Raw genomic sequence first — 27,500 nt, 5'->3', positions numbered from 1 at the left:
TTTCCAGACTACCCAGAGATTCCCAAGACTTTCCAGACTACCCAGAGATTCCCAAGACTTTCCAGACTACCCAGAGATTCCCAAGACTTTCCAGACTACCCAGAGATTCCCAAGACCTTCCAGACTACCCAGAGATTCCCAAGACCTTCCAGACTACCCAGAGATTCCCAAGACCTTCCAGACTACCCAGAGATTCCCAAGACCTTCCAGACTACCCAGAGATTCCCAAGACCTTCCAGACTACCCAGAGATTCCCAAGACCTTCCAGACTACCCAGAGATTCCCAAGACCTTCCAGACTACCCAGAGATTCCCAAGACCTTCCAGACTACCCAGAGATTCCCAAGACCTTCCAGACTACCCAGAGATTCCCAAGACCTTCCAGACTACCCAGAGATTCCCAAGACCTTCCAGACTACCCAGAGATTCCAAAGACCTTCCAGACTACCCAGAGATTCCCAAGACCTTCCAGACTACCCAGAGATTCCCAAGACTTTCCAGACTACCCAGATATTCAAGACTTTCCAGGCTACCCAAAATTCCCAAGACTTTCTAGACTACCCGAAGATCCTCCCAAGACCTTCCAAACAACCTAGTTACTCCTGAAACCTTCCAGAGCCCTCGTGTGTCCCTGTCCGTGGCTCCCCTTCATGTATTACCCGGCAATATTACTGCCTGGCTGCCCTAGCCACACCCAACCACCAGAACTTCGAGGGTGTGTGGACGCCAGGGATCAATAGAGAGATTTACCCCAACACTGGCCCCAAGAATAACAACTGGGTTTCGCGTGTCGTATTAATCAATACAGGTAGCTAAGCTGCAATCTGTGCCAGCAATTTTCCAACAAGAGGAAAGAGGGAGAAGGGGGGAAACTGATAAAGATGGGAGAAGGAAAACTGGGAAAGAGGTGGAAGAAGGAGAGAGGAAGATAGGAAAGAAGGAAGGTGTGGTTATGGAGAGGGGCAAGTTGAGAGTGCAGAGAGGGGAGGTGGGAGAGAAGGTACTTGAAAGTCAGGAATGTTAAGTCATGCAAGATTACCTTGCTGCTGGTGACCTTGTGCACCACCCAACACGACCCAGCTGCTGGTGACCTCGTGCACCACCCAACACGACCCAGCTGCTGGTGACCTTGTGCACCACCCAACACGATCCAGCTGCTGGTGACCTCGTGCACCACCCAACACGACCCAGCTGCTGGTGACCTCGTGCACCACCCAACACGACCCAGCTGCTGGTGACCTCGTGCACCACCCAACACGACCCAGCTGCTGGTGACCTCGTGCACCACCCAACACGACCCAGCTGCTGGTGACCTCGTGCACCACCCAACACGACCCAGCTGCTGGTGACCTCGTGCACCACCCAACACGACCCAGCTGCTGGTGACCTCGTGCACCACCCAACACGACCCAGTTGCTGGTGACCTCGTGCACCACCCAACACGACCCAGTTGCTGGTGACCTCGTGCACCACCCAACACGACCCAGTTGCTGGTGACCTCGTGCACCATCCAACACGACCCAGTTGCTGGTAACCCTGTGCACCACCCAACACGACCCAGTTACTGGTGACCCTGTGCACCACCCAACACGACCCAGTTGCTGGTGACCTTGTGCACCACCCAACACGACCCAGTTGCTGGTGACCTTGTGCACCACCCAACACGATCCAGTTGCTAGTAACCTTGTGCACCACCCAACACGATCCAGTTGCTAGTAACCTTGTGCACCACCCAACACGATCCAGTTGCTGGTAACCTTGTGCACCACCCAACACGACCCAGTTGCTGGTAACCTTGTGCACCACCCAACACGACCCAGTTGCTGGTAACCTTGTGCACCACCCAACACGACCCAGTTGCTGGTAACCTTGTGCACCACCCAACACGACCCAGTTGCTGGTAACCTTGTGCACCACCCAACACGACCCAGTTGCTGGTAACCTTGTGCACCACCCAACACGACCCAGTTGCTGGTAACCTTGTGCACCACCCAACACGACCCAGTTGCTGGTAACCTTGTGCACCACCCAACACGACCCAGTTGCTGGTAACCTTGTGCACCACCCAACACGACCCAGTTGCTGGTAACCTTGTGCACCACCCAACACGTCGCAGTTGCTGGTAACCTTGTGCACCACCCAACACGTCGCAGTTGCTGGTAACCTTGTGCACCACAAAACCCGACCCAGTTGCTGGTAACCTTGTGCACCACCCAACACGTCGCAGTTGCTGGTAACCTTGTGCACCACCCAACACGTCGCAGTTGCTGGTAACCTTGTGCACCACCCAACACGTCGCAGTTGCTGTTAACCTTGTGCACCACCCAACACGTCGCAGTTGCTGGTGACCTTGTGCACCACCCAACACGACCCAGTTGCTGGTAACCTTGTGCACCACCCAACACGTCGCAGTTACTGGTAACCTTGTGCACCACCCAACACGACCCAGTTGCTGGTAACCTTGTGCACCACCCAACACGACCCAGTTCCTGGTAACCTTGTGCACCATCCAACACGACCCAGCTGCTGGTAACCTTGTGCACCATCCAACACGACCCAGTTGCTGGTAACCTTGTGCACCACCAAACACGTCGCAGTTGCTGGTGACCTTGTGCACCATCCAACACGACCCAGCTGCTGGTAACCTTGTGCACCACCCAACACGACCCAGTTGCTGGTAACCTCGTGCACCATCCAACACGACCCAGCTGCTGGTAACCTTGTGCACCATCCAACACGACCCAGTTGCTGGTAACCTTGTGCACCATCCAACACGACCCAGCTGCTGGTAACCTCGTGCACCACCCAACACGACCCAGTTGCTGGTAACCTCGTGCACTAATCAATGCTCATGTAATAACGTTATAAAATATTAACCATCATTATGAAGACTAACAAACACCCTCGGGGCCAGGAGCTCGGACTCGACCCCCGCAACCTCAACTAGGTGAGTACAAGACTTTACCAAGCAACATTTACCTCAAAGATCAGCTCACTTTCGAGCGAAACACTGAGTAACAGTCTTACTCTGCGACGTCTTTATAACACTATCAGTTCGTATTCTACCTTAAAACGTAATTTAGACAAACTTCATCTAAAATTATCACAATTTGTGTTTCTTTACGATATAACGTCAATTTGTTTCTATACAATATGTCAGTTTGTGCTTCTTTATAACGTTAGGGTTAGTATAGAAAACGTTAGATTTTTATATTCAAAATAACGCACACACTGTGTGCATTATAGCATTAAAACCCAAGTTTCATCATTGTGAAACACATTATAGCATTAGAACCCAAGTTTCATCATTGTGAAACACATTATAGCATTAGAACCCAAGTTTCATCATTGTGAAACACATTATAGCATTATAACCCAAGTTTTATCATTGTGAAACACATTATAGCATTAGAACCCAAGTTTCATCATTGTGAAACACATTATAGCATTAGAACCCAAGTTTTATCATTGTGAAACACATTATAGCATTAGAACCCAAGTTTTATCATTGTGAAACACATTATAGCATTATAACCCAAGTTTCATCATTGTGAAACACATTATAGCATTAGAACCCAAGTTTCATCATTGTGAAACACATTATAGCATTAAAACCCAAGTTTCATCATTGTGAAACACAATATCTCACTTGAGCGACATGATGAACCCACCAGGAAATTATTACTGTTAAGCCGGTTACATGTTCCTCTACGACAGCGTCAGTAAGCCTAGCAGTGTACTTTACTTTCCCCATTAATACATCTCCTTGATTATATAATAAAATAAATGGCCTGGGTGACCAGGCTAGCTCCAGACGAGCCTGGCCCATGGCCGGGCTAGGAGAGCAATTAGACTCTCGTAACTCATCAAAGGTATTTACCTGATGAAACAGTGGCTATGTAGGATACAGGTCACAATAATATGGCTGTAACATTAGCTATGTAGAATGCAAGTAACAATACCGTGGGTGCACCACTAGCTATGTAGAATACAACAATACTGTTTACAACCAGTAATTTTCTGATGGATCCAGACAACAGTTCGATCCGTCTTGGACTATTACGTCCCAAGGACTAGAATGTCACGTCCTAGGAACCGGAATATATCTTAAAAACTAAAATCCTCTGCCCCATGGACTGGAATGTATCCCAAATATTGAAATATCAACCCCCAAGAACTAAAATATCACGTCCTAAGGAGTGGAATATTACGTCCCAAGGAGGAACCAACATGTCGTCTAAGGTTACAGTCTGTGAACATGGATTAGTCATTACTGGTGACTATGCAGCAGTGCGATAAACACACTGAACACACACTTTAAAATTCTTAAACAAAGAAGTCAATAAATTATACAATGCAGTCTATGACAAATTAACACGCTGCACCAATCACAATTCTCTCACCTCTATCCGCAACTCCCAATACAGTCTTAATACAGTCTTGCTTGCAACCTCAAATCACACATCACTATAATAATAATAATAATAATAATAATAATAATAATAATAATAATAATAATAATAATAATAATAATAATAAAGGCACAATACCGTGGCTGGAACAATATATATAAATGACCCGCACATAGGAGAAAAACTTATTATTTATCGGTCCGACTTGAACTATTAACTAGTCACACTTTACTTAATGATCCAAGTCGGATCGAAACGTCGTCATAAGTTTCTTTCTCCTATGTGTTGGTTATTTGTAAATAATAATAATAATGCACTGATGTGTACAGACGACTTCCTTGCCCTGGAGGACAAAATCAGTGGATGGGTCGAGTCAGAGGCGGGTCCAGGCGCAATTTTCCCTGTGAACAACTAGGATAGTAGAACTAGCAAGTACAACTTGGCATATTTGTAACAAACCTGTGACTGGTTTCCAGTCTTTTCCTAATCCTGAAGTCCAGTCTGAGGTCAGACTTATCTGGCACTAGCCTGGTCAACCAGGCTGTTGCTGTTGGCGGCCCGCTGACCCACATAGCCTAATATTGAAGTCTGCTCTAACTGGTACTTAGCGGAGGCGAATATAACAAGAAAATAACAAAATACGTATCTAAGCCTCGCTCAGGATAAAGGTAACAACAGTCTAGTGCATGATGAAGGTAGCAGCAGTCTAGTGCATGATGAAGGCAGCAGCAGTCTAGTGCATGATGAAGGCAACAGCAGTCTAGTGCATGATGAAGGTAGCAGCAGTCTAGTGCATGATGAAGGTAGCAGCAGTCTAGTGCATGATGAAGGCAGCAACAGTCTAGTGCATGATGAAGGCAGCAACAGTCTAGTGCATGATGAAGGTAGCAGCAGTCTAGTGCATGATGAAGGTAGCAGCAGTCTAGTGCATGATGAAGGCAGCAGCAGTCTAGTGCATGATGAAGGCAACAGCAGTCTAGTGCATGATGAAGGTAGCAGCAGTCTAGTGCATGATGAAGGTAGCAGCAGTCTAGTGCATGATGAAGGCAGCAACAGTCTAGTGCATGATGAAGGCAGCAACAGTCTAGTGCATGATGAAGGTAGCAGCAGTCTAGTGCATGATGAAGGTAGCAGCAGTCTAGTGCATGATGAAGGCAGCAGCAGTCTAGTGCATGATGAAGGTAGCAGCAGTCTAGTGCATGATGAAGGCAGCAGCAGTCTAGTGCATGATGAAGGCAGCAGCAGTCTAGTGCATGATGAAGGCAGCAGCAGTCTAGTGCATGATGAAGGCAGCAGCAGTCTAGTGCATGATGAAGGCAGCAGCAGACTAGTGCATGATGAAGGTAGCAGCAGTCTAGTGCATGATGAAGGTAGCAGCAGTCTAGTGCATGATGAAGGTAGCAGCACTACAATGTCTCACTTCTATTTATAGCAGCAGTAGCGTTTTGTACACAAGAGGAAGCATGTTATATTAATGACATGTATTATATAATGCCAGCCCAGCCAGCCATGAGCCAGAAAGATACATCTCTTTAACGCTCAACTCGCATATTGATGACTCTCAGAATTATCGATCTCCCTCTCTAATGCACAACTGGCATAATGATTAACGTTTCACAACATTGTAGCTCATGCGTCATCTTACATAAAGGAAATTCCCCACACACCGTCTGTAAAACTTAGAACCTAAATCCCGGGAAGGTGAAGTTAAGACATGTGCAACATCTGGGTATCTTTATTGTAGACGTTTCGCCATCCAGTGGCTTTATCAATACAAATTCCAGGACATAACTTGATAGTAGAACTATATACATTAGATGAGGTAATCAGTCCCTCATCCTTGGAGTAGGTGCGAAGAGCACCGTAGTCGTGGAGATCCTGTAGCAGACGCAAGGAGCCTGGCGCTTATATACTAACGTCAGGTGGAAATGGGACGTGTAGCAGACGAGGGCATAGTCACTGGTAGGGGGGATTTCCCAGTGGAAGTAGGTCCTACCCAAAGAGATGGGTTATTTGTAGTAGTAGTTGTCGAAGTCGTGAACGTTATGTACATGTCCTCAGAATCAAGATTCCATGATGTTGCAGTGTCTGACAAGTTGTACAAGAATGGTATACAATAAAGATACCCAGATGTTGCACATGTGTCTTAATCTCATCTTGTCGGTATTGTATACCATTCTTGTACATCCCGGGAAGGTACTGGAAGAACTAGTTTCCAATGTTTACATTGAAATTCCTCGCTGAGAGAACACGAGGCATAGAAGAGGGTGCAAAATGTTCCCTCGGAAAAGTAGAGATGCAATTAATATATATTAATAAATAAGAGGAAATACTAACAGATCCCTGACTATCTTCATAAGGGAATTTGCTTACTTGTCAGTTTCTGACAGGCCAGGTTGTCAACATTGAGCTGCGTGCTGCTAGTACCAATAGCCCAGCTGATCAGGTACAGATACTATGAACTTGATGAAGCTCCTCTTAAGATAGCTACGAGTCTAGTGGCAATCCCCCCTCCCCCCACCAAGGTAGCTGATCCTCCAAAACAAAGAAGCATTTACCATAAACACAAACCATGGAGCGGGTGGAGTATGAACCCATGGCGAATGAGTTAAAATTTAAATTCAAATGACCATTCGAACTACAACATTCCCATCCAGCCTTCTGAGTGCAAGAACTGTACTTCCCACACCTCCAAGACTCAAGTCCGCCTAACCTGCTTATCCCGAATCCCCTGATAAATGTTGGTGCTGGCAGAACGCATTGTAAAAACCCAGGCGATCAAGAACTGCCTGAACGAACGTGTCACATTCCCTCGTTGTACAGGCAAGGGCTTCTCTTGACATAGTTGTGACTCATGAGAGAGAAGAGTTGGTTCTGAGGACCTGCTCAGCATGAGCGAGTAGCTTGCTGCAGTACTTTTTCCATTATTTTCTTGCTTCCATTAGTGCGCCCCGCTTCCTGTGACGCCATCCACACTTCCATACCTCACTTTTGGCAGTATAAAAGGTTGCCTCCTTGTATTTTAGTTTCACACTGGTCGAAACTCTGGCGCTGAACACACCAGTGCTGAGAGATTGATCACCCGAATCTACATCTCCACTACTTGTTTCCTCTGTCTTTCGACTCAAGAAGCCTGCTGAGCAGACGAAACTCATCTAGTTAAGAATCTGTTGGTAATATTATTTATATTTGAAGTGTTGAAAACTCTTGAACCTTTATCCAAATGTTCATTACCGTACTCCTGCTGTTATTTCTGTTCCTACCTTTGCTTTCTGTTTCGGCTGCTTCTCTCACTTGATCACAGTTAGGCTGTATTGCCTACTTTGGTTTAGGTGCCACGGGCACCATGAGTAACTGACCAGCCCGTCAAATAGGATAAATGGTTATGAAGCGGGCCGTGGAGGGACGGGGTCATCATTCCCGGACCATTACCAAGTAGGCTGATCGGAAGAGACTGTGATAGTACCTTATTACATTATTCCTTCCACAAATCACCGTGTCAGTCAAATGTTCTGAGATACAACGCATGAAAAACTCTCCCAAATAGAACGAGCATTTTTGTACGCATTAAAATTTGTCGATTTCTGGCCGATCTAAGAAAAAGTTTATTTTGATAATGGTAGTATAAATGAAGTAATATTTACGTTTAGTTAAGGGATAACAACAAAACAACAGGTAAAGGTGTAAGGTGCACTACAGGTAAAGATATGCGAATACCAGGATTTGCGCTACCAATCGAATAGCTAAGAAAACAAAAACTATACTAACGTTAAGCAGCGAGGGACATACTGCAACCCTTCAGTGTTATCTTCACTCATGCTATTAAGTAGGGCGACAGGAAGCACAAAGATCAGCTGATCAGCCGGGCTGTGGCTCGTACGTTGGTTTGCGTGCAGCCAGCAGCAACAGCCTGGTTGATCAGGCGCTGATCCACCAGGAGGCCTGGTCACAGACCGGGCCGCGGGGGCGTTGACCCCCGAAACTCTCTCCAGGTAAACTCCAGGTATCAGTTTTGCATTACGGACTGTTAACCTTCTCTCCCTTCCTTTCCATCACTTCCCGCAATGTACCGGCAGTGTTGCTTGAAAACGCTGACGATCTCCTTGGAAAAGGTCTAGGTTTTCAGGTGTAAAATGAATTGTGAATTTCCTCATATTCACTTAAATGAAGATTAGTGTATAGTGTGGGGGGGATGCGACGGCTGAGACTTGGGCCAGGATGATCTCAGCTACTGCAACACTGCTGCTGGCTCCACAGGGTGAAGCTTACTGTTATAAATTACCCAAACACCTATACCTGGAGAGGGTTTCGGGGGTCAACGCCCCCGCAACCCTGTCTGTGATCAGGCCTCAGACAGTTTCAGAAAATATAATATCTAAACTAAAAATGATGACAGAACTTAACAGGAAACAGTGAACATAAATTAAAGTCTAATTCTTTATCAGCCTGGCTATGGTGCCTACGTTAAGCTGCGGCGACCTGGTCTAGTACCGGGCCACAGGGGCGATGACCCCAGGAACCGACTACAAGTAGGCTACAGGTCAGTAATAAAACAACTGAAATGTCTGCGAGATATATCCCACGTATTGTTGCAATCTTGCTATTGACAATTTCGGGCACAATTTCAGGGGTTTTCAGAGGAAGCTTACAAGACCATCACTGGATACATTGAGTAAAAATACAAATAAAATCAAGAATGATATAAATAATACCTCTGGTTACAGGTGACAACACACTTTGGAGAGGAGACTTTAGATGACGTTACAGTAAGGGAAAAAAAAGTTTAAAGTTTTCTCTCCTAAATGTTTCTTATTTGTGAATTGTTGCAGCCACGACATTGTGATTTAAAATTACTACCTTTACAGTATAATATTAATACTGTGCACAAGGGAAAGGACCCTCTGAGGTCATAACAAAATACGTTTTCAAATACCAGAAAAAAAGCCATAAGGTCCTCCTACTCTATCACTCCCCCCCCCCCCATCCACTTATTTTCTTTTAATTTGCATTATTAGGTAAAGCAGTGAATATGTTGTACCCAACACTTGAATACTCCAGCATAACATAATACCACAGCATAACATAACAATACCACACATTTGCATAGTTATTTTCCCAAAGATGTAACCGACAACAGACTAAAAACAGATACCAAATGTTTACTGTAGGCCGAGTAGGAGCAGCGGAGGTGTAACGAAACTTACCCATCCGTTTCGCAGCTCTGGGAATCAACCCTGGACCTTTCTGGTTGAATGTGAGGAAATGTAGTGGGGAGGTTCTGGGGGGGGGAGGTGTGAAACAGTGGAAAATACCCGTGTGAGCGTGCACTGTGCACCTATTACGATTGTAATCATGGGAAGGCGCTAAATCCATAGGGGTCATACAGCCCCCCCCAGGACAGTGAGGTAATCAGATATGAGCTGAGGAAGTGGAGGGTATCAAGAGGATTTCACCAGCACCAAGGTACTGCTTTTAAGGTGCGGGAGGTGACGCTGGTACAATCAGCAGATTAGACATGATATCCAGCATTACACATCTCGTGTAGTTGCCGGGAGAATAAATATATTTAAACTGCACATATCCTGAAGTAGTAGTAAACTGCACATATCCTGAAGTAGTAGTAAACTGCACATATCCTGAAGTAGTAGTAAACTGCACATATCCTGAAGTAGTAGTAAACTGCACATATCCTGAAGTAGTAGTAAACTGCACATATCCTGAAGTAGTAGTAAACTGCACATATCCTGAAGTAGTAGTAAACTGCACATATCCTGAAGTAGTAGTAAACTGCACATATCCTGAAGTAGTAGTAAACTGCACATATCCTGAAGTAGTAGTAAACTGCACATATCCTGAAGTAGTAGTAAACTGCACATATCCTGAAGTAGTAGTAAACTGCACATATCCTGAAGTAGTAGTAAACTGCACATATCCTGAAGTAGTAGTAAACTGCACATATCCTGAAGTAGTAGTAAACTGCACATATCCTGAAGTAGTAGTAAACTGCACATATCCTGAAGTAGTAGTAAACTGCACATATCCTGAAGTAGTAGTAAACTGCACATATCCTGAAGCAGTAGTAAACTGCACATATCCTGAAGCAGTAGTAAACTGCACATATCCTGAAGTAGTAGTAAACTGCACATATCCTGAAGTAGTAGTAAACTGCACATATCCTGAAGCAGTAGTAAACTGTATGTATGTTTTAGTAGTAAACTGCGGGTATCTGGTAGTAATAAACTGCAGGTATCTTATACGACAATATCCGGGAAAATACTCAACGTTACCTCTCAAGTGCTAATATCAACTTGTACGCAAACTACAAACTGACGAGGGAATACCAGGTCACTTCAGAGGCGACCATTCACAATGTCAATCTTTTCTGCAAATCATGAAAACATTTTTTTCCTTAATTGTGAGGACGATACTAGTTAAGGTACCACGAGCGGGACTGTTCTTGAGGAAACTAAAAAAAAAAATAATAATATGAGGCTAATTTATTGTTCACTCAATGTTCGTCCTCAGTTTCTATCTGGATTTCTTTCACATAGGATTTTCAAAACACTTCTGCACTTAGGTTTAGTTAGGTTAGATTGTGGTGCATTAATAAAAGTTAGCTAGTTATAACATACAACGGAAATAAATGATATATAAGGTAAAGGCGATGAAAGGTTTTGGTGCGCCAATGGAAAACGAAGCCAACCAGCGTAAGATGGACTGTATATGACTAAAGCTTTTATCAGTCACCCATCTGACTGTCTTATCAGCAGTCAAACTGTTCACAGGAGAGGCCACAAGGACAGATATATAAACAAAGGCCAAGGTCTCAGTAGTAGTACCAGTTCCTAGTAACAAGTTACCAGTAACCAGTGTACCAGTAGATGACTCACTACCAACCGTCTGTGTGAATCACTGACTGTTATTCATGTTGCTGCTGACCATAGCATGATTTCAAACACCGCTCACCCTGTAGGCACTGGTGGGTCAGTCTAAGATAGGGAGCAGAGAGAGGCAGGTCGGCTGATGGTGCTTCCCATTCTTCCCGTTATATATTATACGTACTACCAGCCTACACGAGTATTTTTACCCCACCCACGTAATCGAACCCACATGACAATTGGTGGCACTGGTGTGGGCGTGGATTTAAGGGTATTTCAGACGTTAGAAGACTGTTTGTGGGTTGCCGGCAGGTCAGAGGTGAACCGTCTGCCACCTCCAGCTAGCAGCTACCCTCACTCACCTCCACCCTGTGTACTCCAGCCTGCAAGCCTGTTGCAGCCGTTTTTTCAAGCTTCCTGGCTTAGTTCGTGTGCTAATTGCTTCAATCTCCGAGGGGTTGACCCGGATTTTGCAATTAAGCCATTCAATAAGCCAGACTGTGGAAGTTAACGCTAGTCAGCCTGCCTCAGCCTACCATCCAGCCTGTCTCCTGTCATCCACCTGCTAGTTCATGCTGTGTGCATCGTTACACGTCTTCCAGTCAGCCATTCTCGTGGGTTAAGCCAGTCAGCCAACCCAGCTGAGAGAGAGAAGTAAGCCACACAAGTTCCTCTGAAGTATTGTCTCATATCGCCAGTTGGATGCTGCTAAGAGTGGTTTTCACCATCCCTGTGGCATAGAGTGGCTTAGTTAATTAAGCCACCTTCGTGAGTAGTGAGTGGTAGTGCGCACCAGTGAGAGCCAGCGAGTGAGTCACGCTCCCTTCACCCACCCGCCACCCACTCTTCACTCATCTACCTGTGGCTTTTTCCACCCTTGTACTGGGTCCTAGTACTGTTTTGGCTCACATAATTGGTCAAGAGATTGTAGCTGAGCGCCAACGATAAGCCAGTTATGCGAGTTCACCTAGAAAGCGCATTCCTACGACAACAGTGCGAGTGTAGCAGGAATCACCACCCGCCAGTCTTCCCCTCATCACTCGTCATCCCGTCTACCTACTCCAGACTTCAGTGGTAATTTTCTAGACATTTTCCTGCATTTAAAGACATTTGCGTGTGTGAGACACTTACAGTGAATTTCTTGTGTACTCTAAGCCTTGTGTTTTCAGTGTAGACTCAGTGTTTCTTTGACTCATTATTTTTGCAATATTTTTCCGTGTTATCGCTCATCTCATACTTTTTATCTTTTTTTTTTTTATGCTACTCTCTGTCTGTAGTATTATTGTGTAGTGTACCAGTCACTCCGTGTGAAGTAATTCATTAATTTTTTTATGTTCTTTCAACATTGTATTCTCCAGTATTTGTCATTACTGTAGTTCATGCAGTGATATTCACCCCAGTATACTAAATTATCCATTTATTTCTATGTGTACCTTATTTTTTTCCGTATGTCCAGCAGTGTCTTATTCCTTTGATTTTTTTCGCAGACTTGTGTACCATTATTTTTGCAAGCAATTTTTGTCGTATCAGTCACAGCAAGATTTTGTTGTGAGAATATACAAAAAAAAATGAATAAGTGAATATGTTGTTTGTGCCCCGCCACTTGTAAGTGTTGTGTGCCCCGCCACTTGTAAGTGTTACACTTCCAGTTTTGTTTCTTGCTTTATTTTTATTCATATTTTTCATATTACTTTGAACAAATTCACTCTTAGTGCAATTTAAATTTCTTTTTAACGTAAAGTGTTTTCTTTACTCTGAGTAAATTGTTTTGTCTAATTTACAATTAAGAGTTAAAGTGTTCAGTCCTTCATATTTTTATTTTATTATTTAACCTACATTTTCTCAGTGTAATTTTATTGCTGCAGTGATTATTTCTGCACCTTATTTTGTTGCAGTTGTTCTGCAGTGAATTATTTTGTTGCACTTGTTCTGCAGTGAATTATTTTGTTGCACTTGTTCTGCAGTGAATTATTTTGTTGCACTTGTTCTGCAGTGAATTATTTTGTTGCACTTGTTCTGCAGTGAATTATTTTGTTGCACTTGTTCTGCAGTGAATTATTTTGTTGCACTTGTTCTGCAGTGAATTATTTTGTTGCACTTGTTCTGCAGTGAATTATTTTGTTGCACTTGTTCTGCAGTGAATTATTTTGTTGCACTTGTTCTGCAGTGAATTATTTTGTTGCACTTGTTCTGCAGTGAATTATTTTGTTGCACTTGTTCTGCAGTGAATTATTTTGTTGCACTTGTTCTGCAGTGAATTATTTTGTTGCACTTGTTCTGCAGTGAATTATTTTGTTGCACTTGTTCTGCAGTGAATTATTTTGTTGCACTTGTTCTGCAGTGAATTATTTTGTTGCACTTGTTCTGCAGTGAATTTTGTTGCACTTGTTCTGCAGTGAATTTTGTTGCACTTGTTCTGCAGTGAATTTTGTTGCACTTGTTCTGCAGTGAATTATTTTGTTGCACTTGTTCTGCAGTGAATTATTTTGTTGCACTTGTTCTGCAGTGAATTATTTTGTTGCACTTGTTCTGCAGTGAATTATTTTGTTGCACTTGTTCTGCAGTGAATTATTTTGTTGCACTTGTTCTGCAGTGAATTATTTTGTTGCACTTGTTCTGCAGTGAATTATTTTGTTGCACTTGTTCTGCAGTGAATTATTTTGTTGCACTTGTTCTGCAGTGAATTATTTTGTTGCACTTGTTCTGCAGTGAATTATTTTGTTGCACTTGTTCTGCAGTGAATTATTTTGTTGCACTTGTTCTGCAGTGAATTATTTTGTTGCACTTGTTCTGCAGTGAATTATTTTGTTGCACTTGTTCTGCAGTGAATTATTTTGTTGCACTTGTTCTGCAGTGAATTATTTTGTTGCACTCGTTCTGCAGTGAATTATTTTGTTGCACTCGTTCTGCAGTGAATTATTTTGTTGCACTTGTTCTGCAGTGAATTATTTTGTTGCACTTGTTCTGCAGTGAATTATTTTGTTGCACTTGTTCTGCAGTGAATTATTTTGTTGCACTTGTTCTGCAGTGAATTATTTTGTTGCACTTGTTCTGCAGTGAATTATTTTGTTGCACTTGTTCTGCAGTGAATTATTTTATTTTATTGATATTTTTATGCATTATTATTCTCAGTTCATTATTGTTTGAGTCCTGTTTTTCATTTTATTAATTTTTCTAATGTTGTCTTTGCATTATATTTTAATTTTGTTTATGCATTCTTAGAAAACATTTAAAATTTCCCAGTTATCTCTTTGTATACAATTTAGTGATTTTATTTTATACTTTTTATATTGATTTACAATTTTATTAGCTAATTTCATTTTTAGCAAGAGTACACACAGCTCATTTTGCATTTAATTCAGACTCCAGTAATATTTTTACTTGTAAATTTCAATGTATTTTTTTTTTTATCTTGACCAGCAGTACCTTAAATTGAGTTGTCCTTCCTCTTGCAGTGTATCTTAGATTTTTTTTTTATTACTTCTGCAGAATTAGTTACATCTCTTTTATTTCAATTTTAGCATTTTGTATCATTTTTATTGTTCATTATTTTTGCCTTATTTGTTCTTGTGCAACTTCTTTGCCATTATGTCTCACATACCTTCAAGTGATACTTTAGTGAATGGCGACACTCAGACCTCTCAGGCTACTGCTGCTTCTGTCATCAGTCCTCATAGTTCATTATCGACTGACAGACCGACCCAGACACTGAGACACTATAGTTTTACTCGTGATTCCCTTGATGCGTTACCTTTATTCAATGGCCATGTACATAGTCTTGAAGCATAGTTTACTGCCATTCGTTCTCGTGTTAATGCTCTAGTTGACGGTCCTCCTTCAGAGGAAAGTCTTATCAGACTTGCGAAAGAAGCTCTTCATCGGTCCCCTGCCGCTGTTCATGTTGTTGATCTCCTTGAAATGCGAGACTTCAGGAATCTTACTAAGTGGTCACAATATGAGGAACTGATCCGTTCTTTCCTCGTACCAGTAAAAACAGCTCATCCATATGTCGTTCTTAGGGAACTAGTGAATGCTACACCCATGACTAATGAATCGTTGAGTGCATTTGCTGTTAGATTAGACAAACTTTTATCATCATTTATCAATGCTGTCCAGTCCTCAGCTTTTGTCCCTGACGAGGATAAACCATCCACAGCATCGTTTGCTAAAATAGCAGCTTTTGGAGCAATTAAAGAACTAATGCCGCCTGCTTCCGTGTGTGCTTATGGGGCTAATCCTCCAACTGTGACGATGGAACCACTTACAGCCCTAAATCATGTACGTTCCTTGTGCCCCCAGGGTACTTTCCCATGTATCAAAAGTAATTTCACACCTATGCCTCAGTCTGCACCACCTCTTGTTTGTGCCACAGTGACAAATCGTGGTCGTCAACCATCGCAGCGATCACCAAGGACCAGTGTACAGAGTCATTATAAACCTCGTAGTATTCATAGTACATTCAGTAACCATAGTCAGCGGACTTGTTACAACTGTGGTTTCCGTGGCCATATTGCAATTAATTGTCCTGATAGTCACCCTAAGAGGCGTCGTACTGATGAGTACCAGTCAGATCTTCCCTACTGTACTTATCGTAGAATACATGGACATGACACATCTGAGTACAATGCTCTCTACAACCTTCAGTACTCTAGGTCTTTCCGTGGCCATTCCAACCGCAGAACCCGTAGAGGAAACAGACGTCGTGGTTCTCAAACTAATCAGAACCAGGCTCATTCTTCCAATTCGGGGGAATTCGAGCGCCCCAGTCAAACCATCTCATGGTGACAGTAGGTGATAATGAGTACACCATCCCCGTTCACAATTCCTTGAAGCCTTAAGCAGTCTCGAGAATGACAATCCTGCTGATGATGTTGCTTCACACGTCAAGACGTAGATGATTTTGGGGATGAAGTGGAACAAATCTTTTCTGATGACAATCCACCCTTTTGTTTGCACATAACTTCCAATGCAACCATAGGCCCTATAGTGCAAGCATCTGTTCATAATATGCCCGTTCATTTGTTCATGGACTCTGGTGCGCAAGTCAATATTATCCGGTCTAGTTTGTTTAGGGATAAGCAGTTACGGCATGTCCTTATCGTAGAACCGACTCATGTGTCCTCCCTTAGTGGAGTAGCTGGTTCTCACCTGCGTGTCCAAGGTCGGACTTCCCTAACTTTTTCTATCCAAGGTAGAGACTTCACTGCTTCCAGATTACTTTCCCTGGTGACCTTCTACTGGGATTTGCTTCCATGCGAGACTTACGCATTGTGCTCGACCCTTATCAATGGCATGCCCAAATTGATGACTTGATCGTACCATTTTGGGGTTACCAGCCTGGATCCGAGATCTGCCATACTGCCGCAGAATACGACGTTCGGATTAAGTCCTTACAGGCCAGTGCATTTTCCAGTAGCGTACCCAAGCGGTCAGGCACTGGTGATCCTGTCACTCCTGTGTGTTCCTGCAACTTCAGACTTGCAAGATAGTGTCCAGTTACCTCAAGTGTCCAAGGACGCTCTGACTACCTTGAGTGCTGAGCCTATCCCTGCAATGTCTGCTAGTTCAAGTAGTAGTTTCTCCACAGGGGACGCCTTGTCGGAAAACGATTACTTGCAACTAGTAATGCCATCTCTTGTTGATGTCACATGCCGTCTGCAGAAAGACGTTCCTGTCGCGGCTAGTGCCCTCACTAGAGTGTCTGTTGTTGTTCCTCGTGTTCCAGATGGTGATAATGTCCTAGTTGACAGTGATTCTTGCAAAGTAAAAGGTCTATTTGTTGAACCATCCTTACATGTTGTAAGAGATAGTAAGATCCATTTCTTCCTAGCTAACACTTCTGGTCAGTGTTCGTCTCAGAGCAAATACCAATCTTGTTGACCTTGTTCACTATCCTTACCCTGTTCAGGTAGAGGATGAGTTGTCCCCTGACCAGTGGGTCGGTGCTATTTCTACCGGGGAGACCTCATCCACTTCACTGGATCAATCTGTTCCACCAGTTGAGGAGAAAGACTTAGCTCCCACTGACTTCCCAGATGAGGTCAAGCGTTTGTTGACTCTGTTGAACAAACGTCGTAAAGCCATTGCCTTACAAGGTGAGAAGATGGGTATAACGAACTTATTGTCCCATCGTATTCCACTTCAACCTGGTACTAGACCCATCTATATACCTGCGTACAGAATGCCTCATTCACAAGTTGCTGTCGTAGAAGAATTGATCAATCAAATGCTTGATGGAGTTATAGCACCTAGCAATTCACCTTGGAATGCGCCCTTGATCCTAGTGCCTAAGAAGGATGGTACTTGGCGCCCAGTGATTGACTTTACAAGTTAAATGCGAAAACTATTCCAGATCGCTTCCCACTTCCTGTACTGGGTGATCTTTTACGTAACATTGGAGATAAAGTCTCTTCAACCCTGAATTTGTTACAAGGGTTTTGGCAAGTCCCTCTTCACGAGGACAGCCAAGAGCTAACTGCATTCTCCACTCCTACAGGTCATTATCACTTCCTCCGTATGGCATTTGGATTACGATCCTCCCCTATCACGTTCTCAAGGCTCATGACTAATATCTTTAGAGGTCTCATAGGTAATGCACTTATGGTGTACTTAGATGACATAATCGTCATGTCTAAAGACGTGGATACACTTGAAAAGACTTGATGTACTTGGTAAGCTTGAAGCCAATTTAAAGATGAAACTGTCTAAATGTCAGTTTTTCAGATCAGAAATGAAGTTTCTTGGTCACGTAGTCACTCCTAGAGGGGTTACGACTGACCAAAGCAAAGTAACTGCAGTACTAAATTTTCCAACTCCCAAAACTGCTGATGCCGTAAGATCCTTTGTGGGCTTAGCAGATTTTTATAGATCTTTCATTGCCAATTTTTCTTCCATAGCTGCTCCTCTAACTGAGTTGCTTAAGAAAGATGCTCCTTTTGTTTGGACCCTCCGTCAAGAAAGAGCATTCCAAACTTTAAAAGAAAAGCTAACATCTGCTCCAATTTTGAAATTTCCAGATTTTTCTAAGCCCTTCTATCTGACAACTGATGCTAGTTCTATTGGTATAGGTGCTGTACTAGCTCAGAAGACTGATGGCAAGTACAACGCAGTTGCATTTGCTAGCCAAGTCCTTACAAAGGCTGAATGTAATCATACAGTAACTGAGCAAGAAGCTTTAGCAATAGTATGGTCTTCAAAGCACTTCTGAGACATTATTTATCAGTACTCTGTTCATGTCTTGACAGTCCATGCTCTACTGATACCTTTATTCCAGAACAAACAACCTACTGGAAGGTTAGCCAGATGGACCTTGACTATCCAAGAGTTCAATCCCACTTTTGAACACTTACCTGGCAAGTCAAATGTAGTCGCAGATGCCTTATCGCGACATGTTAGTATAGTAACTGCAGACCCTCCATTTACTGCCGAAGATGTAAAGAATGTTCAACGAGCAGATCCCATGTGGTCTGGTGTGAATCGATTCCTGCTCCAGGAAGATCTTATTCTGACTGTGAAGCCACCAGCACCCATCAGTGACTGTCATGAACCAAGAATTACTGTATCGAACAGCCGAGTTGGGCACTCCTAGCAGAAGAGTATACCAGTTAGTAATTCCAGTCACTAGTGAATGTAGCCTTACAGCTAGTTCACGATGTACCAGGTGTTGCGCACCCTGGTATGGATCGTTCAGTAAAACAAGCCAGATTGAAATACTTTTGGCCGCGTATGGCAGCTGATATTTCTGAGTATGTTAAGAAATGTAGTGTCTGCATGCAACATAAAGGTAATGCTAATGGTCCTAATCCAATCCAAGTGTATCCAACTACTAGCGAACCGTGGGAAAGAGTTGCGCTAGATTTGTTAACTAATTTCCAATGTTCCCTCCAGGGCAACAAACATCTGTGTGTTATGGTAGACCATTTCACCAGATATTGTGAGTTAGTTCCTATTGCAGATAAGACTGCCAAGACAGTAGCTAAAGCGTTTCAAGAACGCATTATCTGCAGGCATACCACCCCTAAGTCCCTAGTAACAGATAATGGTGGTGAATTCTGTAATGAGATTCTCGAAAATTTGTGTACCTTGTACAAGATCTCTAAATCCATCATTGTTCCTCATCATCCTGCCAGAAATGGGTTAGCGGAACGAACCAATAAGAAAGTACTTGATGTCTTGAGAGCCACTATCAATCCCAACAGTGAAACTTGGGATGAAGTTACACCTGATGTGCAGTGTGCTATAAATTCTGCTTACAATGTTTCTATAGGTGACACTCCACATTATGCATTGTACGGTGTAGATAAACGTTTGCCTTATGAGTTGTTATATTCTAACCCAAAACCAAATTACAACCCTGATGATTTCATAGCAACTCGTACCAGCTTAGCTCAAAGTGTTTTTAGAAGAATCCGTGAAACACTTCATAAATCAACAGCAGAATTTACAAGAGTCGCTAACACTCGAGCAAAGCCATCCAAAATCAAAGTAGGTTCGAGAGTTATGCTGACTAACTTTAACAAAACGTCTGCAATGCCAAAGCTTGATCAAAAGTTTGTTGGTCCTTATCGAGTAGTTGAACATATCACTGGTAATAAGTATAAGGTTAGAGAAATTAGTACTGGTCAGTATAAAGAATCGCATTTAGATCATATGAAGTTAGTATGTGATGATAATGATGTTCCAACCCAGACTAATGTGACAGACTGACAATCCTCCTGATCCTGTACTCTCTACCTCTGATAGTCAGACGATCAACTTGAATGTTGTTATTCCCTATGTACACGACAGGTATCGAGAAATCCTCAAGTATCATTTGTAACTACCAATTCAGATTTGCCTCAAATACAGCATGAGTTAGCCAGTGCAACAGAGTTTGATCCTCCCAGAGATGACACCCATTCTGCATATGTCAATCTCACCCTAGCAGAGTTGGGGTTAAATGTAAATAACCTGTATAGATGAATGATTACAGTATCAACTTATCAGAATTCAAGAATTTTTTTTGTGTGTGTGTTCACGTTCTCTCCGAATTCTGAGAGTTAACAGTCTAGATTTGAGTGCACCAAATCTGCCTTTCTGTTAAACACTTTTCTTTGTATATATTTCTTCCTCAGGATCCGTAGATCACATGAATACAGATCGATCGATCAAATTTTTTTTATCACTTCTATTGTGTAATCCCAACGTTGCATTTCATTCGATGAGTTGTGCTATATTATACCTTGTATTGCATTACAGTTTCAGTTACGTAAGCTTCCATTCCAATATTCTACTTATGTATGTTATAATGTTCAATTGTTGTGTACTTTGACATTGTATAGAATCAGCCCAAGCCGTACACCTGCCGTCTCTAGTTTGTATTAGTTGTACGTCGGGACAACATACGTTAGCGTCGCCGAGCTCTCAGTAGTAGTACCAGTTCCTATTAACCAGTTATCAGTAACCAGTGTACCAGTAGATGACTCATTACCAACCAGCTGTGTGAATCACTGACTGTTATTCATGTTGCTGCTGACCATAGCATGATTTCAAACACCGCTCACCCTGTAGGCACTGGTGGGTCAGTCTAAGATAGGGAGCAGAGAGGCAGGTCGGCTGATGGTGCTTCCCATTCTTCCCGTTATATATTATACGTACTACCAGCCTACGTGAGTATTTTTACCCCATCCACATAATCGAATCCACATGACAAAGGACCCAGTCCCAAAAGGGGCTATCAAAATATTTACAAAATGGTAATTGACACAAACAATTTACATAAATTTATTAAACGAGGTCTCTAAAAAAAAAAAATTACAGAGCGCCAAGACCACAAGATTTTTCTGTCTATACAATGGAAACTTCTATATTTGCCAGTGCGCTTCAAGAGCAAATATGATTAAGAGCTGGAGGTCAGAAATCGGGGAAGCTCAAATACAGCAAGAGGCCGGGCTAGGAGCCTTGACCCAACCCCCGCAAACATACCTAAGTGAGTGGGTGCTTGCTAACTCCCCATCCCAACACAAACACGATAAAATCAGCCCCAAAAAGAAAGTCATTCTCACAATCGTTCAATCAATAAATACAAGTAAATTTTGGATAATGGTTCAGTCTGTCTTGTATGTTATTTATATATTAATATGATACCTTTCTCTACTGTACGGTTCTGCCTAGCTCTCTGTAAGTGAACATTCAAGCTTAGTATTAACCAACTATAAGGCTGACTGAATACTTTACATTTAGTATGATCGACAAATGCACTTGTAACTAAGCAAAAGCCTGGCTACTAGATCAGGCAATCTAGTTACAGTACAATATTGTCCGTAAATGTTCTTCTAACCGCATTCCTAGCATTCAAATTCATTATTTAATGTTCCAAATATTTTTAACAGTCGACACACACATCAATTCTATTTTGAAGTATTTTCTTTGGCTAATTAACTTTATCGTATAGGAATAAGTGAATGCGAGATTGAAATCATAAGAATGTACCAATCCTCTCTAATATTTATGTATCTATATCTGGCATTTCCAGGGAGTATGTTGAAGAATCACTGTGAAAGTCAACCTCATTGTCATAAGTTACCTTTAGTGCCATTAGGATGACAGTTAAGTTTATAATGCAGAAGCCCAGTATTCATTTCTTATTCTCAACTAGGCTATACTTATCTTGCAAAGGTAATTACACATTCCATACGACTTCCACACAACTGCGAGTGAAATCGAACGCAAGCACACGGCCATGAACGTTAAAGCCTTCAGACACAGATGAAGTGAATGTAGCTGGCTGAGACAGGACAGCGTCAGCATGTACTGAGACCATGAGAGAAGGACAGGTCCTCCGCCACCTGCAATGGACTCTCTCACCCAGGAAGTGAGGCAGACCTCCAGGATTACTGGCCGACCTTCACCATGTACGACCATCATTCTTCCATCTTCCCTACAACTCAACAGCTGCTGGTAAATACGCAATGCAGCGTTATTGGTACAGCGTTTTACCCCCGAGTAAATGTTATCAAGATGAAACACTATGAATAAAGATGTCTTGTACACCTGTCGGCGTACCACCTCACTTTCAGTATACACCAACAGCTACTGAACCCATCTATTTTGGAATGCTTGATGATGTTCTTTGTCCTACTGAAATCTCCCAGCTCAGTCTGACAGATTTCATTGTTTTGTGAAATAAATCCTCTTGTATAGTGGTTTATGACAGAGGTAAAAGCTAGCCTTTGCTCCCACTGTGTAAGCAACTAACAGTGTGAGGTAGCCGCACACTGCTCATGTAACTAATTACACTTAATAAAAATTAATAAAAACTTTCTTGCAACACCCATCCTTTGACTAATCCGTCCGGCTCCTAAGACTTCCTCCTCTTGCTCGCACTTATTTTTTCCCCCTTCCTCCTTCATTTTCTTATATTTCTTTACTAAATTTCATTGTTCTACGCTGTTCTCCACTACAGTTTCCCCCGCCTCTCTCCCTCGCTTCAGCACATCACTCAGCATATTCACCCGATGAACGCTTCGAGTGTGCCGAAGTATTAGTATCGATATCTGTGCGTAACGGTTAATTCTGACGGTATCAATCTAAAACTGAGTACTGTATCGACCGAGTTTGATGGTATCGATTGACAGCAGATAATTCTGATGGGTAATTGATAGCGGGTAACTTTGATGGTATGGTTATCGGCTTGAACTTGAGTATCTGTATCGGGAATTTTTTTAGTTTAATCCCATTACTGACGAACTGATTAAACAGAACCATACGTATATCATGCGCATTCTTATATAAACGTCTTATCCATATCAACAAACATGTCATCTGCTACACCACACTTCTAGCTCCAGTATACAAGTCTCTGGCCACGTGCCTCTGATCTGATCACCTCAATATTGCCTCTCTACTTCTATATCCAACGCTATAATTGCCTGTATTTAACTGAAGAAGCCTTCTGAGCAAGTCGCACGTTTCGACAGTGAAGATACTATAGTGTTGCAAATGTGTTATACTTATCACACCCACCTCGCAACGTAAAACTATACTATGCACATACACGACAATTAAATCGAAAAGTTAACTAAAATAACTGCTCTCACAGTGCGCATTACTCGTATCTATATAATTTTGTGAGCTCTAATAATTATCATCCACATCTGTGGTGCTCGTGGCTCGCTTCATAACCTAACACCTGACACACTAAGTACCCGGACTAGAGTTGCCCGCTCCTTCCTTCCCGTGGCACGGGTGAAATGTTGGGTATGTTTCCTTACGCCTACTACTCATGTTCACCTAGCAGTAAAGTAAGGATGCTAGTCGCTTATTGCGGATCGCACCCTGGAAGAAGATTAAGTAACCCCAGAGGAAATTCTGCCAGTCACTAGGAGGAAGGTAACTCTTGTTTTAGTCAAGACTAACACCCTTACTTGTCTGTAGCATTATCACTGAATAACTTGCTTAAACCAGCATCAGTATGCATACACCCAGAAGATTCTCTCAGTATATATACACACTGAGAGGAGTTTATACACTGCTTTAAGTAATGAAATATTCTTGTATTTAGTGTACAGTAAAATGCAGCTGACAGAACTCGAACCTAACAAACTAGCTATAACACAATGCTTACACTATGACTGATTGAACCGTCACACTTCGGCAATATACAACCTCTACGATGACAACCCCTGAAGGATACTCTAATGGGCATCCTGAGACGCCCCTTACACCATGACAGGCCTCTCCCTTCACCTACCTCCTATCTACCTGTCTATATCTTGTCTGGTTACCTCGCCCGTTTGTATACACGTTTCGTAACTGTCTACCTCAATTAGCCAATAACTTCATAACGTATTAGGTAATTAACCTACTTATCTTGTGGCATCTTGGGGACTCCACCTGCCTCTTCTCTGCCAGCCTGAGTCACTGCCTATGTTTGAACCTGTAAATATAACTGGCTCGGGGAGGAGTTAAACCTGCTCTCTCACTGGCTTTCCTTATCTCTAACCCACTATTACACAGTACACACACCACTAAAGATGGTGATAATAGTTGAGAAGAGAAGAGATAAGGTTCTAAAGGACATAATAGCATTAGCAACAGAGACAAGAAATCATAGTTACGTGGTAGAACACAAGAATAAATTAAAAGATATACCTTTGAGAAGTTTCCAGAGTTTTCCCTTCTCTGGGAACCTCACAGTGGGCCAGACTCGTAATAAATGCTATATCCACTGGAAATTAAAAATATATGTGAAATACATGTATTACTAAAGATTGGACACTATGAGCTCTATAAGTAGGAAATTACACGAACCCATGTGCACGCAACATACTCACACCGTCGGTTGCAGGTACGTGCACACTGCTACTATCAGTCTTGGCACCTGCTACAAATCAGTTAGAAAACACTGCTCTTGCCTTGCTACAACACTCGCTCGCCTGAGACCTAACTTCTGTTGCTACTCCTTCCTCTTACCTGGAGGTAATATCAACTACATCACAGTTCTATTATTAATACAAAGTCTTTACAAATGTATACTCGCTAAAGCTGGCTACTATTACATTTATTTTATACAACGTGTCTCATCATTAAAATTTATGTTAAACTGTTTAATAAGACAGGTGTTACTTACCCTCAGATTATGCTGACGACCCACCCTTGAGCAGTAGGCCTATTGGCCCATGCTAGACACGTTAAAATCACACATTCACTCACATCCACTTTTATACCTGTCCAACTTATTTTTTAAACTGGTTTAGAAAGACACGTAAGCAAACACTATAACATATTTATTAGAAAACGTTTCGGTCCTGGGACCTTGATCACTTCTTGATCACTTCGTGATCAAGGTCCCAGGACCGAAACGTTTTCTAATAAATATGTTATAGTGTTTGCTTACGTGTCTTTCTAAACCAACTTGTCGGTATTTATTACCAAGGTTTATACCATTTTTTAAACTACCCAAAGTTCTTGCCTCAATGACGCTACCCGGGAGTTTCTTCCACAACTCTATTGCCAAGCCAGTGCTTTCCTATATCCTAGCTCCAAATCTGTCCATTGTCGCGAGATTACGATGACTCGCGAATACATGCTACCCCGTCCTAGAATCTAACCTAGTACCCTTCAGTTGCAGGCCGAACGCACTGAGCTACATATTATCTTACGACACGTGAATTAAATATTACGTGAATGCTTTTTGGCCACATTTATTATGCATACAATTCAGCCTGACGAGACGAGTGGGGAGGTGGGGCAGGGCGGTTTACACCTGTTACCCCCTTGTCCACTTAAGAGTAAATAGGTAACCGAGTGTTAGTCGACCATTGTGGGAGGCATCTGACATTGCTGGGATAATGTAACTACTGCCACTGTGAAAAAAATAAATTTCGTAAAAAAAAAATCTTAGGCCTCAAAGAACGTAAAAATATTGCAAGGCATCATGGGTGGGTTGTATGTGAGGTACAGTAACAAATGTCTATCAAGGGTGGGTTATCAGTATGTGAGGTTAACACCAGTCTCTTGTAGTGCTTCTAAAGTACCAAGTTCTACTGCCCCAGTTCATCAAGCAGTAAACAGGTACCTGGGTATTAGTGAACTGTTGTGAATGACATACTGGAGGGCAGGACACTATAGCGAGGCTATTTTCAAATGAGCCGAGGCATGATAACAGAGTACATCTCAGATCAAGTTTGTGAAGCAGTCATGAACCACAACTTTAAAGAAATATATACAGTCAATAAATTGCGCGTAAATCACCCAGGGTGGCCGCGATTGACGTCACTAGCATGGGCCAATCACGAGGCCGCAACCTGCGCCTGACTCACCATAACAAACATGGCGCCCACAAACCATACCACGGGCGGGATTTGAACCCGCGGTCAGAGAGTCTCAAAACTCCAGACCGTCGCGTTTGTTTGCAATCGTGTCATTACGATTTCGCGAGTCATGTTGATGGCGCCCACCAATGACTGAAACATACACCAATCTTGGTCAACGAGACATGTGCAACACACGAGTATCTTGATTCGATAATAAAGATACCCAAGTGTTGCACGAGTCTTATTCACCAATCTGTCTGTATTGCACATTATTAATACAATTATACAGCAACCTTCAGTATAACACACGTTACCAGTGTATATACATAGGTACACGTGTATTATACACAAATACAATACACACCAGTGTATATACACCAAAGTTTATCAGTGTATACCGTAGGCACTGATGTGCATCAGTGTACATTCAAGCCTCACCGGCACATGTACAAATGTATATACGCCGAGAGGCTTGTATTTGTCTATACTGGTACGCACTAATTTGTTTGAAACTTCTTCAGATGTTAAAATAATCTCTGTTAGTGTAAAAGCGAGTCACTGCCTGAATGACGAGTCTGCAGATACAGAGAGATATTTACTGTAAGTTACAACAGATAGAATTAAGTAACGGTACACATTAGATCAACGGTACACAACCACGGTTTACTAAACTAGTCCAGCACAAGTAGACGAATGTAGCATTCTGTTACCATTACTGTGGAGACGTATCGCCAACCAGTGGCTTCATCAATCAATATGAAGAACAAACAGTGGCAGTCGAGAAGAGGTAATGCGCAGCGATCAGTCCTTCAGCCTTGAGAGATTTGTGTTCAGTCCCATTCATCCATATACCTTAAAAATTTCCCGATTTTTTTATTAAGCTCACTGAGATTTCAAGTACACAAAATTCCATAAAGATAAAAAAAAAATCAACAAAGCGGCCATATCCCACCGAGACAGGGTGACCTAAGAAGAAAAAGTCTCTTTTTCTAAATTTAACAATGTATACAGAAGGGGTTACCAGCTCCTTGCTCCCGGCATTTTAGTCGTCTCTTACGACACGCATGGCTTACGGAGGAAGAATTCTGTTCCACTTCCCCATGGAAGCTAGCTAATAAATGCGTAATATTAAGAAGGTTGTGAGCCACAATGAACTCGGTACTATGACGGCAGAGATGCACAGATAGCAACTCCATTCCTTTCCTTACCATCTCGCACCGTTACCTATCTATGGTACCATGAAACCACTGTTGTGTAGTAGGTAACCAGGTCTTAGAATATACACACACCACCATCCATCCTGACTCGCCCACTACCATCACACGCGCCTGACTCGCTACCATCAAACCGTGCCTGACTCGCTACCACCACACCCTGCCTGACTCGCTACCACCACACCCTGCCTGACTCGCTACC

The 27,500-nt window shown here is 42.6% G+C and overlaps 1 protein-coding gene and 1 long non-coding RNA gene across 2 annotated transcripts in view; one reads left to right on the top strand and one right to left on the bottom strand.

Annotated features, from left to right (window-relative positions):
* LOC128701366 (NPC intracellular cholesterol transporter 1) overlaps positions 1 to 27,500 on the bottom strand; it is a 331,186-nt gene that overhangs the window by 200,661 nt on the left and 103,025 nt on the right. The gene's annotated exons all lie outside the window — the stretch shown is intronic.
* Positions 7,349 to 22,095, top strand: LOC128701384 (uncharacterized). The gene is made up of 3 exons (XR_008408909.2): positions 7,349 to 7,584; positions 8,857 to 8,951; positions 21,803 to 22,095. It is a non-coding gene; the product is annotated as an uncharacterized lncRNA (long non-coding RNA).

This window comes from Cherax quadricarinatus, chromosome 37 (assembly GCF_038502225.1).
Source record: "Cherax quadricarinatus isolate ZL_2023a chromosome 37, ASM3850222v1, whole genome shotgun sequence".
Taxonomy (NCBI): Eukaryota; Metazoa; Arthropoda; class Malacostraca; order Decapoda; family Parastacidae; genus Cherax; species Cherax quadricarinatus.
The sequence above is the reverse complement of the archived record's forward strand: the minus strand, read 5'-3'. Positions and strand labels throughout refer to the sequence as shown.